General features: G+C 32.6%; 1 protein-coding gene and 1 long non-coding RNA gene across 2 annotated transcripts in view; one reads left to right on the top strand and one right to left on the bottom strand.

Annotated features, from left to right (window-relative positions):
* LOC115879777 (coenzyme Q-binding protein COQ10 homolog B, mitochondrial) overlaps positions 1 to 14,928 on the bottom strand; it is an 18,846-nt gene extending 3,918 nt beyond the window's left edge. Inside the window, exon 1 of the mRNA XM_030896764.1 lies at positions 14,875 to 14,928. The gene's annotated coding sequence lies outside the window, so the exon portion shown is untranslated. The remainder of the gene's footprint in view (positions 1 to 14,874) is intronic.
* LOC115879778 lies at positions 10,754 to 12,127 on the top strand. The gene is made up of 3 exons (XR_004049753.1): positions 10,754 to 10,793; positions 10,879 to 10,978; positions 11,487 to 12,127. It is a non-coding gene; the product is annotated as an uncharacterized LOC115879778 (long non-coding RNA).

Here is a 14,928-nt window from a genome sequence, read left to right as displayed (position 1 = left end):
ATATTGGCATGAAAGAGACAGATCCGTGACAGCGAGTTCACAATTTAATATTGTTTTGCTTGAGGTAGATACACCATTTTTGCCTCTTTAGATAATGGATTCATCAGAACATCTTGAATCCTAATGGGAGCACGCATACAACTGGCTAGAGACAAGTATAGTGCATGACATGCTTGAGCTCTCAAACTACAAGCAAAAATGACGTGCGATAGGTCACCGTTGCTTCCACATTCACATAGAAAAGTCTTTGATACCTATTTTATGTAGGTGAGCCGGAGTGAGACAATGTGACGATCTCATTCTACAAAACATACTGACATATTCACGATTCTCCTCCGCACATTTACCAAACCATGGGGTATTGAAAGGTTGTAGAGCAATATTATAGTAAAAAACTCCCTTTGATTGGCCCATATTATGATATAAATTTGCCCATTCCCGCCTGCTTTCCTTCTTTATGATGCCAAAAAGTTCCGAATAATGAATCTTATTATACACCAGGTTCCTAGACTTTCTTCCAAGGAATGCCAGTCTATCTGCTTCCGTATTACCGTCGACATAAGAGTGACCGGGGATCCAAATTAGTCTTATCGATTTTCCTCGTTGTATAAGAGTAATAATTCGCTCTTTTATTCTTCCTGCTGTTTTTCCTACTCTACAAGAAATATCCGTACGTGAAATGCTCTGAAGAGCACTCCTTGAATCCGACAGAATGGCAATTTTCTCAAAATCGTCCCCCAGACCATCCAATGCCCTTTCAATAGCTAACATTTCTGCCGAGCAGATTGACGTGTTCCTCATAACTCTACCAATCGACGAATATTTTCTTGATGCATTAAAAACCCCAACTCCGCATCTCCCAGAAAGTGGATCCAATGAGGCATCCGTGTAAATCAGCTCATACCCTAGAAGTTCCTTAGAAACAAATTCCCGAAAGGCCATATTGTTATCAAGGGCACTCCCAGTCCCGAGTTTTCCCACTGCAAACACTGTAGCTGTATGTCCAACTCTATCTCAAAGCATGGAAGAATGTTACTTTTTTCCAGGACACGAGTGAAAGACAACAACTGTGTCCAGGCCCTCCATCAATGCCGGCGACTCCCTTCTTGCCCAATACGCCAAATTCTCATTATAAGACGTATACAGCTGTATAAGACAGGTTGAGGTTGCGTCTTCAGAAATTGCCATCTTTTTGGCGGCAAATTTTGCAGATAACAACGCTCTTCTGATTCGCCAGAGGGGTTTCCGCAGTTTCAGATAAAAGTATTGGAGTGCTCTTCCATGCACCCCGTTAGCACCCTTAGTGCGTGATATTGCGTTCGATCCAATTTTCGGGAGTTGTTCTTAGATAACGTTAGCATCGCTTGACTTCCATAATCGAGATGGGATCTTACTATGCCTTTATAGATGTTTATTAAAGTGTACTGAGGGGAGCCCCACCACGTTCTACATAGAGCACGCATAACATCTATTCCTCGTTGCGCTTTACCGCAGGCTTCCGTAATATGAAGGTTCCATGAGAGTCGTCTATCAAATAATACTCCAAGGTATCGATACTTCTCCACCCATTCAATCGCCTCCCCTTCGGCAGTGATTATCAATGGCGGATTCGGCCTTTTTCCACGCGAAAAGAGCGTGTATAATAAGATTCAGTCTTGGTTTTAGAAGTGGATATGCTCAACCCATTATTACTCAACCAGTTCATGAGAGAATTAATGTTGGTTTGTAAACTACTAATGACCATACTGACATTCCTATGGGACGAAAAAATTACTAGATCATCAGCATATTGGAGAAATTGAACGTCATCACTTAAGGCTTGAATTATGTCATTAGAGTATATATTAAATAAAATAGGGCTCAGAGGGGATCCTTGCGGGAAACCTTTGTGGGAGACCCGAGAACCTTTAAGTATGCCAGAATGAGGAGACCTAATAAATAGATTGGCGTTGTTTTAATAATTTTAGAATCACTTGAACAGTCCATTTATCAATCTGAGCATCATTTAGCTTCCTGCCCAAAACATCCAGCAAAACATTGTCATACGCCGCTTTTAGATCAATAAAAATACAGACTACTATCTCATTTCTGGCAAATGCCTGGTAAATAAAGCTAGATAATACTACCAGATTATCAGTAACGCCACGTCCTCTTCTAAATCCATTTTGATGTTGATTGTAGAACCTATCCTGTTCTAGCTTGTGCTCAATTCTGTTCTTTAGTATATTTTCAAATATCTCGCATAAACAAGAGGAAAGTGCAATCGGTCTATAAGATTCGTGGTGAGACGGGTCTTTACCATGCTTTAATAACGGTACAATGATATGTTCCTTCTATTCAGCAGGTATCTCCATATCTTGTCTTAAAATTTTATTATAAATGTTTACAAGACATTCGTTCATTTTCGTGGGTGTTTGGGCGATCATCTTGAATGTAATGTTATCTTTCCCAGGGCATGATTCCTTCCTGTTTTTTAATGCATAGTTGAACTCATACATGGAGATACTCTTTAGCTGGTTGTTGTTGTATGCTCTATCTGCTGAGGAGTCTTTAGCGGTGCAGTAAGGAGGGGCGAGACTGTCCAACAACGTCTCGAGCCACATCTCATTTTCATTACGGTTTCTAGCTTGTTTATAACTATTGGAGTATGCCTTGACCACTTTCCAGATGGTATTCATGGGTGTGTTTCTGTCTAGGCTTTCTGTAAATTTTCTAAAGTTTTCCTTTTTCTTTTGTTTCATGATTCTTCTTGCTACAACCGCTTTCCTTTTGTACTCCAGATAATCGTGTTCACTGATTCTCTCTTTATATGCCCGCAGGGCCCTGCCCTGATTTTCTCTTGCCATTTTGGAATGACGTTATGGGGATATGTGCCAGTGCTGTCCTATTATCTCTTCTACCAGACTTGGATAAGAGTTTACATTCATATCTTGATTGAAGCTCATGAAGTATCCGTCCCAATCCGCCTTCTTTGTGTTCCATCTGCTTATAGGATTATGTACTGTTTGGATGAACAGGTTAGAATTAATGACTACCCTCGATGTGGAAAATGATCACTCAGGCCGGGGCTATCTACAATTTCCCATGAGATGTTTAGTCCCAGTTCTGCCGTCATTAAGAGAATATCCGGACAGCTTTTCCCTTGGTTCGGGGGAGTGATCCTGGTCAGTGAACCATCATTTGCTATCAATATATCATTCTCAGCGCATTTGACTAAGATGTTTATGGTGATGTTTACTTATGATGATCCCTGTGAAGTTATTGCGGGAAGAGCCCCCTCCTTTACTGTGTTGACCATTAATGTCTCCCAAAAAAATGCTTCTATTTGTCCACGTGTTCATTAGCTCCTGAATATTCTCTCTAGTGAGATGAATGTCTGGTGGGCAATATCCAGTAAAAATCGACAAGTTTTTTTAGAGATTCCTAAATATTGAACTCTCCGGTCTATATTAATATTAGTATTGCTCACGACAAACGGGATAGAAGAGCTGACCAGGATAGCCACTCCTCCCCTTTTGTCCTGTCTATCTTTCCTTATGATACTATATGATGGTATATTAACACTAATATGCGGACTTAACCATGTTTCGTTAAGACACACTATAGAGATGAGCAAAACTGCGATTTTCCAATCGCAGTTGAAACTGCGATTGTGATTTATAAATCGCTGCGACTGTAACCTGCGATTGCGATTTTGATATTTTTAAATTGGTACGCTGTAATCTGGGAAGCTCAATCCCATAATTTCTTTATAAAAAACAGAATAAATAGCGGAATAATTTTTTTTTAATAAAAATTTACAAAGAAACTGTTGGGTATTTCGATGCCATGTGTCTTTTAAAATTTGTAGTGCGTGTTTTTTATGATATTTTTGCTGCACACATATTGCACTTAAAATTTTCATCAATTACCTACCAAAAAAAAATCCACAAATAACTTAGTTTCCTTTTTTTAAACATTTTTGATTAGAACAGACCGAATAAATTTAAAAGGGAAATTAAAAATACATAAAATGTTCAAAATATTCGAATGTGCTTTTAGACAGTAGGTATACTAACGAAAAATTTATTATAAAAAAAGTTGCCGCCAACCTTAATTCAGATAACTAGAAAAAAAAACTGTTTATTTTATCTTGTTTTCTTTTAAAAACATTTTCTTTATATGTAACTCAAAAGAAGCCGACGCCGACGGCTTTGATATGGCCCGTCCAGTGCAAGTGCAAACTTTCGAACTTTTAGATAAATAAAAGGACAATATCACATTTTATATTTAAAATTTCTCTAAAATGAAAAAACTGATTGTAAAGGATGTATTTAAATTAACATAGCAGCGGATCCACAACTGTTAGTATATTCAGAAAATTATATTATATTATGGACTGTTATAAAAATGTTTATAATAATATAATATATAACAAAATATAATAAATAAAAAGGGATGTTTCTTTTCCGTGCTCTATATCTTCTAGTAAATAAAGGATAAAAATAGATAATTTTTTATAATTTGAATCCAAAACTGTCCTTATCAATCATTTTACCTGAATCATTACCGGGGAGCAACTGTAACTATAATTAGTCATAACCGAAAACAAGAATTTTTTAACCTTCTCAATCCATAATTATATTATAAATCTAAAACTATTATCAAAATTTAAAACTAATAAATTATATATATTATGCGGTATATAAACATATATAAGCCTATTTTCCAACGCTTCATAAAAATTACGGGGCCCTGATTGCGAATGTGATTTTGCAATCTAGTCTAGGCCGATGTGTTGGGAGCTGCGAACGAAAATCGCAATCGCCGCTCTTCGTTGGCGTGCCCACTCCCGATGCCGCAATCGCAATCGCAATGCTGGGATGAGCTGCGCAGTGCCTTCTATTATAAGATCAGCCTACGGGCGAGATTTATGACGTCACGCTAGTTAGATATAACGGATTAATAAATATGTTGTAGAATACATGGAAAACATAATTATTCCTCAGATTTTTGGTTTGTATTTTAAAAATGATATAGTTTAAATGAAATATACATAATATACAGTTAATAACTACAACATATATACCTATTTATAGTAATAAATACTTTGGCAAATAAACTATGAACCATACAAATGCAGCAAATGTTTTACAATGTACAAATAATGTATAGGTACATAAGATAATGGGTAAAATGTAAATATATTTTAAATTTTGGGGTTTGAAAATCGATCTAAATTAACAAAAAACATTTAATATCTACTAATAGTGATGTATTATTATTTGCATTCACAAAATTTATATGTATATTTTGCAAGTATCAATGTTCGAAAAATTATATTTACAAATAATACAATATTATCTAAAAAAGGCGTCAGCGATGGCTATGAAATGAAGATTGCTGGCATTTTTTATATGTTAAATTATTCTAAAATTTTGATTTTCTTGGGATTTTTAGGTTCGGGAAAAACGCTGATTAAGTTTTCATTTGGGTTTTCATTATTTTTATTTGGTTTAAAAAAACGTTTCGGCTAACTATAGCCTTCACAGTGTTGTGTCATATGAGAAAAATAGTGTCGAATATAATCCAAAAAATTACATATACAATATAATTTACACCTCATAATGTTTACTGCAATTAATAAACTAATATAAACTTATCAAAAGATGACCACATATTTTTTAAAATTATTATTCTTAACACTAAAATTATCTACATTGACTATGGAGTACGCAGTAAACATTATGTGCGTGGTGTGAATATTTTATATGCAATTTTTGGATTATATTCGACACTATTTTTTTCATATGACACAACACTGATGGAGGCTATAATGTTAGCCGAACCGTTTTTTTTAAACCAAATAAAAATAATGAAAACCAAATGAAAAATCAATCAGCGTTTTTCCTGAACCTAAATTCCAAGAAAATCAAAAATTTAGAATATTTAGAATCAAGGTTCAAGAATATCAAATTTTCCAAGATTGTAAAATTCTAGTTAATTATTTTATGTGTACAGTTATTTAGGGAATGTCATCGATGTTTATTTCCAAGCCAACTAGACGCCGATTTTTTTCGATGATACAGTATAATTCTTACGTAAAATGTAAATAACATTAGACCAATTAAAACAAAGAAATATGAATTTTTAGTATTTTTAGTAACACCTTTATTCTTAAAACTTAATTTTTGTATTATGCAAATATACCAATTTTATTGTTATTTTATTCATATTGTATTCAGCCATCACTTAAATATTTGATATTAATTTGGTATTATAAATAATCAATACTATTCATTAAAAATTACTGAACAAATATATGTTATGCTTAACATACATTATATATTATCAAACAAAACACATTCTTCTTTTTAAACTGTATCAGTCTTGGCTTTACAAAAATCTTTTAAAATTTGAACTCAAAATAATAATCTTTTTCATGATCTCTAATACACATATTCTTTACTTTTCCCTAGATCATAATACCTACTTACGTGTTTGAATCTATCGAAGCTGAACCAGCAACACTTGGAGTGGAGATTCCACAATATGAATAAAATAAACATAATTGTCCAGTTTTCATTAATACCATCATGGGAGAATATTATTTTTAAATTTATTAAAGATATTTTCAATAAAATTCTCTTGATTTATAACTCGTACCCACTTTTCTTGCTCTTCCGGACACTTTAGGCTGCCTAGTATAATAACTATCCTTTCCACCAGGAACACAACAAAGATGAGGCATAGCACCAATAACACACTCCACTTAAGCTTTATTGATGAATTGTTAGAGTCTTAAAAACACACACAAAAATCACGATAAGTAAAAATGTATGGGCACTTTTAGGTTAAATCACTTGCACAACGTGTAATTTTTAAAATTTCTATTTTTTATGCGAAACCGAGAGTGACCATATATCTGGTAGTAGTTTATGTCACTTCAACACCAAAATAATTAGTTTTTTGCACTACAATAATAAATAATACCAAAAATCAAAGAGTTAAAACCAAAAATCAACCGATAAAATATGAAACGGAATCTAACCCAATATCTAAGTATGTACAGCTGATGAAGTAAACAAAAGTCCGCCCGTAGGCTGATCTTTTAATAGAAGGCACTGAGCTGCGATTTTCGTTCAGCTCCTCGTTCGCCTGTCCACTGCCGTGTTGAAGACGCGCCGCCGCCGGCCGGGGCGTACGAGAATCGCAATATTGCGATTTTCGTTCGCAGCTCATCGTTCGGCTTCTCAGTGCCGTGTCGATGCAACGCCGGTGCGAACGAAAATCGCAATGCTGTGATTTTCGTTGGCAGCTCTCCGTTCGCGTGCCCACTGCGATTGTAAATCGCAACTGGTGTAATATTGGTTGCCTAAAAATCCAAAATCGGCAGATATATGTTTCAATCGCAAGTCGCAGTTTGCTATGGAAAGGAATCACAGGTTGCGATTGCGAATTTACAATCGCTGCGATTAAATCGCAGTTTGCGATTTTCTGCTCATCTCTAACACACTACATCAGGTTTATAGGAATTCAGTAAAATAGTTAATTCAGAATAATTTCTTAGTAAACTTCGGATATTCCAATGTATGATGCTTAATTTGTTGCTGTGAATCATTGAAACAGGATTTCTTCTGAATCAAAAAGGTCCATAGGTCTAGGAGTGGATCTATTGGAATTGAGTATCATTGGGGATCTATGAGCGTTTTGAGAACTAATGTGAAACTGTGACAATACGGAGTCTTTGATTTCTTTAGAGACATTAATAGTATCAAGGACAGACCTTAGATAATCTTCCTGGTTCACTACCTCTACTTCCGTGTAATTAGAAGGACTAGGAGACGCCCTGGGTGAGCAATTTATAATAGGTGATGAAGCTCTTCGGCTTGTGTTTGGGAAGGAAGCCCTCCTAATGCCAGTTTTGGAAATGGAAGGATTTGGGGGCAATGTTTTTTTCCTCTTACCACTGTTCACCACTTTCGAATATGAGTATCCTTGGGAACTCTGAGCAGCTTGAAATTTCAAGTGTAGATGCCTCTGATTAATTTCAATGGTATTGTCCTCCTTATTTTTTAAAGTGTTGGGGAAATCCCTGACATCTTTTATAAATCTTGAACTAGCCAATCTTTCTTCCGGTGAAGGATGTTTAGCCTTTGCCTCGAAGAAAGATATATTCTCCGTTGCCATTGTTTCTTTGATGGCTCTTTGACGCGCGAACTCTCTGCAATTCCTGTCAGTTGCATAGTGTGGCCCCTTACAGTGCGCACAAGATGGCTCAATTTCTTCACACTTATCCTCTATGTGATCACCTCCGCACTTACGACACCTTTAAGCACTGCGACATTGCTTTGCCGAATGCCCAAATCTCAGACAATTAAAACACAGCAAAACCAGGTTAACATATACATGAACTGGAACATCACAATAATCTATTGTGACAAATTTTGGAATAATTTTCCCTTCGAATATTAGGATTACCGTCTCTGTCTCAATATACTTTACTTCCCCTTTATCATTGCTTTGTCTTTTTTTTATTCTCTTTACATCCAGTATCTTAGGTCCTGGTCTAATTTCCGACATGATATCTTCTCCTGTAACGTCGTTAAGTACGTTTCTGGCTACCCCCTTGCAAGTTACTAAGCTAGACGGCAGATAGGCCTCCAGGTTCCTTTCCTTCAGCAGTCTGTGGTTCAGAAAAGAGTTTGCCTCCATCCACGAATTAAACAGAATCCCTACTCTGTTTCTTCCTTTACGATCTACTTTTTGCACTCCAGATACCCTAAATTCTCTCAACTTTCTACCAATACCCATTGGGTACAAATTCCCCAGGTTTTCGGAAGATTTCGATCCAACGATAATTAAGCATGATACAAAGAATACAAGGTATCAGCGTTGTGCTTTTGATGTAAGGCAAATGTACTAGAATTGGTTACAAAATTGTAATAAATTGTAATAGATTCAAATTTCTTTCAAATGTTATATCAAGCTGTTATTACTGAAATTTGAAACAGTTTTTGAAAACATTTTTTTTAACCAAACAAATAAAACAATTAATTTTCAAAAAAATAAAATTTATTCTATAAAAACAAAAAAATTACAAAAATAAAACAGACTAAAAATGAACCAAAAAAACTTTATAAACGTAAGAACATTATAATAATTTAAAATGTAAGAGTATCAGGTTCTTCATCCTGTGCGTTTGAATTAAAATTTAGGCTTAAGAGATGCTCCGAGGGTTGAAAATTATAACATTTGGTACTGGATAAAAGAGACTTAGTATGTAAAAGAGCATCAAATGTACTTTTAAATCTGTTCCTGTTTTTTGTTTTAATTAAAATTTAAAATCTGAAAACTTCCTTTTAGCGGGCCGCCGAAGAATGTGGGAGAGACAATAGCGCTCGAACAAAAATCGTCAAAAAAAAGTTGAAGGTGATTTTTTTCAAATAATTGTAATAGATTATAGGGATTTTTGCTATTGTAGTAATAGCGTAATAGTAATTGGTTAATTGTAATAGATCTAGTACAATTGTAATAGCAAGCACAACGCTGCAAGGTATGATATTGCTAGATATTGCGCAGGTTGGTCACTACGTCACAGGTGATAAACATGTGATAAACGGCACCATTGGTCGGCAACAAGGATATATAGAATAAGGATATTCGACTGGCCCAAAAAAAACGTGCCGTATTTTGTCGAGGAAGACGATTTCGTCACGACCAATGAGCGTCGAGTATTTGAAATTGAAAACATATAAATTGACGGTAACCTATGTTTTTTGACTCATTTCACTGACAAATGTGATGAGATTGTTATTGTAATTTATAGATCCAAAATCCAAACGTTTTTTGAATAAATAATTTATTTTAAAGTTATTTCCTAGAGGTTTGGTTTGGCCTTCTATATTCTGGTATTTGTCTACTAATAAATAATATCTTATTTTGTATTTCGATGTATGGAAATCCGCAAGTTTTGTATCTGAAGCCGCAAAGAAATTTCGCTCTATAGTGAGAAAAATGTTATATCTTTTTAGACGCGTAGAATAACAAAATTTCTTATTTCCGATGTTCTAAATGTATTGCTCATAGAAATTGATAATATACTATTTTTATATTCACTCGTTCAAGTGCTGATCTATTTTAAATTGAATATTTATGTAAGTATTATGTGTATAGGGGCGGATTTACCCAATTCCTTAATTGCTATTCCTTAATTCTTATTTCTTATTCAAGCTAAATTATAAAAGATAAAATACGTGTTATGCAGTTAGTTTGGTTATACAATGTCTTAATCCTTAATTCTTAACCACGGTTCGTAATTCTTTATTTTGAAAGTTCCCAACTTTTAACTTTTTAGCGATTACGAATTGCGATTAAGGAAAACGTGTAGATGCGCATTACGTGGAAATTTTGAAATGTTAATTTTTTGGTGTATTTTGTGAACTGTTGTTCGTCCCATTCCAAGGAAGGCATGTCTTGTATTAGAGTTCCAAAATTGCCTTCCATGTCCTTTCTTCTATTCATGGGGCGAACCCCAAATCGCCTACAACCTCGGTGGCTATTCACGAGGTGAGCGACACAACAAGCCATGGTTATAAAAAATTAAAATATATACTTGAAATATTTGTAGTTATACCCATTGCACTTTGAAGTAAACAAAAATTGAAGAAAGTGATTTGCCTCTACAGAATTTAAATTTATTAGGAATTAGAAATAAATGATTAAGTAATTGATATTGCTCATAGAAATTGATAATATACTATGTTTATATTTACTCGTTCAAGTGCTGATCTATTTTTAAATTGAATATTTATGTAAGTATTATGTATAACACGATATAAATAATTTAAGGACATAAGAAATTAAAATTTCAAGTGCCAATATTGATTATTTTTCGAGTTTTATTCAAATATATTGAAATTAATATGGAAACAAAAGTTCATAAATATTAGTTTGAAAAGCCATGTCAGAAGAGTAGGATTAAAGACAAAGTATTAAGGTAACATATATTTGCATAAAGTTTTAATAACACTGACAATTTTATTTGTTTATGTTTATTAATTAAAATTTAGTTGCAATTTATTTCATATTTTTGAGAAAATTTTACTTACATACATACCTGAATATTATGCTGCTTTTTTTATTTTAAAGTGTGCCGACTGTGCTGTTATTTTTGTACTAGTAATATTGTATACTGTAGGTATCGTATTCATATATAGTTATATATATATATATATATATATATATATATATATATATATATATATATATATATATATCAGTAGGATAGATACTTTACTTTCTTTCTATGTGTACTTTATCCTTTATAGTCTTTCTAAGTGCATATAATACTACTTTTTTAAGAGAAGGCAGTTTTTAATAATCTATTGTTAATTCCCCTAATTCTGTGTCCCCTGGTTCTGCTATACAACAATTATATATTTTTTTATCATTACTGATTTTAAAAGTTTCTTTTCAAAGAATTTGACCATATATTTTTTTTTCAGAGTAATTGGGCTGTTCCTGAACAATATTGAATATAAATATTCAAAAATATGATAAACTGCATATCCTACTAAGTAGATCAATACCAAAATTCCATTAGAGAAATAAGTTAAAATTATGTTTTACTTGTATAATTTTCTTGCTATTTGTCCACCATTATTTGTGACTTAGAAATTAAATAGTCAAAAAGAATTTAGTACCAGTTTTTATTTCCCAAAAAAAATAATTGTTAAATAATTACATATTGCTTAAGATACAGTATATTATATTGTGTTTATAGTTGATAATTCTAGTTCTTAGTTGTTTATAGTTGATAATTAACAATATTTCTGATGTTAGATATTATATTAGATAAAAAATTTAATTACCAACAGCTACCTACCTATGTAGCTGCAGATTATTATATTGTGTAGTAGGTACTGTATAATTCTTTAGTTCAAGAAACAAATATCAGTACAAGTATATAACCAAAAAAATGTTGATGCAAATTCTTTGTATAACATACGTACCCCTATGGTATTCAACTTTTCATTGTTCTTTTAATTAGATACACAATAAGCACATTAATTCGTTTATTAAACAACCAAAACTCTAACTACTTAAATTCACAATATAAATATCACAATAAATGTATAAGCTTTGATCAATTCCTATTATTAATACCTGACGACTTCATACTTTATAACTACCAATGGCTATCCTACTAACACACTAGCCAACTAATAATAAATCTGTTCTAAAAAATACAACATAAAGACATCGTTATTGCAATAATATAGAAATATATTCCATGTATCATTAACTACCTAGGTATAAATACAATACCCACATCTTCTTTTAAGCGAATAGTGCGTTAGAGGCAGAAATATTGCCTGCATTGTACATCGTACAAATTGGCTAGAATTTATTAATATCCATTGCAAACATTTCTCTTTCAAAGGGTCTAAATGTTTTGTCTTTTTACTGTGTCCCTGTAATATGTTATCAATTAAGAACAGTTATCAAATATGACATGGACAATAATAATTGTTTTACCTTTTTTTCAAACTAAACTCTTTAAACAAACTATATAAATAAAATTTATCTCATAACCTAACTTGCTGCTAGAATTTCTTTCTTGTTATTCTATGTTCCTGTATTGTTATTCTTCACATTATCAATTTCTATGAGCAATATTATTACTAAATCAAGGAAATCTATTCCTAATGCCAATTTAAATTCTGTGAAGGCACAACACTTTCTTCAATATTTGTTTACTTCCAAAAAATGTCAAAGCATATAACTTGAAATAATATATCAAGTATATATTTAAATTTTTGACATGCACTCACATTTAGAACATCTGAAATAAGAAATTTTGTAATTCTACACGCCTAAAAAGATATAATAACATTTTTCTCACTATAGAGCGAAATTTCTTTGCGGCTTCAGATACAAAACTTGCGGATTTCCATACATCGAAATACAAAATAAGATATTATTTATTAGTAGACAAATACCAAAATATAGAAGGCTAACACGCATATTCTTCAGCGAAAAATTTTTGAGGCCAAAATTTGATCGGCGGCCATACTTTGGTGACAAGATTTCGAGATGACACCGAGCGAATTTTTATGTTTTTTGTGACAACTGTTTTGTTTTAAATTTATAAACTGTATTGTTTAGTATGGCGAAATGTTCAGCGTATGGCTGCAAATGCCGAAGCGAGAAAAAAGTGGCTGGAATTACATTTCACAGGTAAAAATCGATACACAACTTTTGTTATGTGGTCATAAAATGTACATTTTTTCATTATAGCAGTAAAAATATGTAAAATGCTTTTAATATGTTTTGTACCACATCCAAACCATTTTTAATAAGATTTTTAATAATTCCAAGTGGTATTTTCAATATCCTGTATTATAATTAATGTTTGAAACTATAAATAATGCTACTCAGCATGGATTTCTCCAGTGGCGTCCAATTATAATCAGAGAAATACAATTTCTGCAATAAACATTTTTTTATATATTTTACATGTAAAAAAATGTATAAAGTATTGTTATCAAATATGTAAAATAATTGTAAACTATAAAAAAATAATATATGTATAGTTGTTATATAAAAATCTATATGTATAGTTGTTATATAAAACTTAAATTTACCTGCCAAGATTTGCTAGGGGTGGACAAACTTGTGGTGGGCTACCTGTTACTACATATATTTTTTTAAATATTCTTTCAAAAAATTTGCTAATTTAGGTGTATAATAATAGTTTCAGCGAGTAATTAATAAAAATTTAAAAATAAATAAAATAACACAAAGCTTCCAGAATTGTTTTTTTTTTGTGGAAAATTAGGATATTCTTATGATTGAAGGTAAGAAATATTAAAAATTACATTCATTGAATCCGTATGCAAGTGTGAAGGGGAATGGCTAGATTCATTATTATACCGTATGGTGGTAAACAAAAACGACGTCCAGTTGGCTTGTAAATGACGATCGACGACATTCCCCATATAATTTTACATATAAAATGACAGCGATCTTCATTTCATAGCCATCGCTGACGCCGTCTTTTTTCGATGTCGTTTTGTATAGTTTTTATGTCATTTTATATGTAGAATTATATGGGGAATATCATCGATCGTAATTTACAAGCCAACTGGACGTTTTTTTTTCGATTATACGGTATAATAATGAATCTAGTCAATTCCCTTCACACTTGCTTACGGATTCAATGAATAATGTAATTTTTAATATTCATTTGTGAAATTGTCATTTTCAAACAAACAAGAAGCCGTTTTTTTCGATCATACAGTATATATGTATATACACGTTTAAAACATATGTTATTACATTATTTTTTATTTAATTATACATTATACACACGTTAATAAATAAATAATTGTCTTGATAATAATCAGTCCACTGTGACTGTTAAATAAATTTTGCATTATCCACTTAGATATTCTAATATTATAAAGGTGAGACTATAAAATACAAAATTGTATATGCATTACTCAAAAATGAACGATATATTAGTTTACGTTTTAATAAATATTTTGTACCGTCTAGGTACAAGCTAATTTCTGATGCTACGCCATTGGAGAATTTCGATTGGTGACAACTTGCCTCACTTACAGCTGTCGTGTTACCTGTCCCCTCTCTTTCCTTGTCTAAGGTATGCGCAAACTTAACGAAATTGGAGCCGCTATCGATCATACCTTGTTTTCTTTGTACCATGATAATTAAGTAAGGACCAGAATCCTTATGTGAATATTTATATGATATTTTAGGGCCCCCCGAACTAGCAGCCATGCAAGAAGCTAATTTATAGGTTAGATAAACAAAGCAATAGGGAAAATAAGGAAACGAGCAGCAAAGCAAAAGATATTAAACAGTACTTACCAGAGGATTGTATATATACTTTGTATTTTCAATTTTACCACTATTAGAGGAAAA

Source organism: Sitophilus oryzae, unplaced genomic scaffold (assembly GCF_002938485.1).
Source record: "Sitophilus oryzae breed Bouriz unplaced genomic scaffold, Soryzae_2.0 scaffold_1586_pilon_pilon, whole genome shotgun sequence".
NCBI lineage: Eukaryota > Metazoa > Arthropoda > Insecta > Coleoptera > Curculionidae > Sitophilus > Sitophilus oryzae.
The sequence above is the reverse complement of the archived record's forward strand: the minus strand, read 5'-3'. Positions and strand labels throughout refer to the sequence as shown.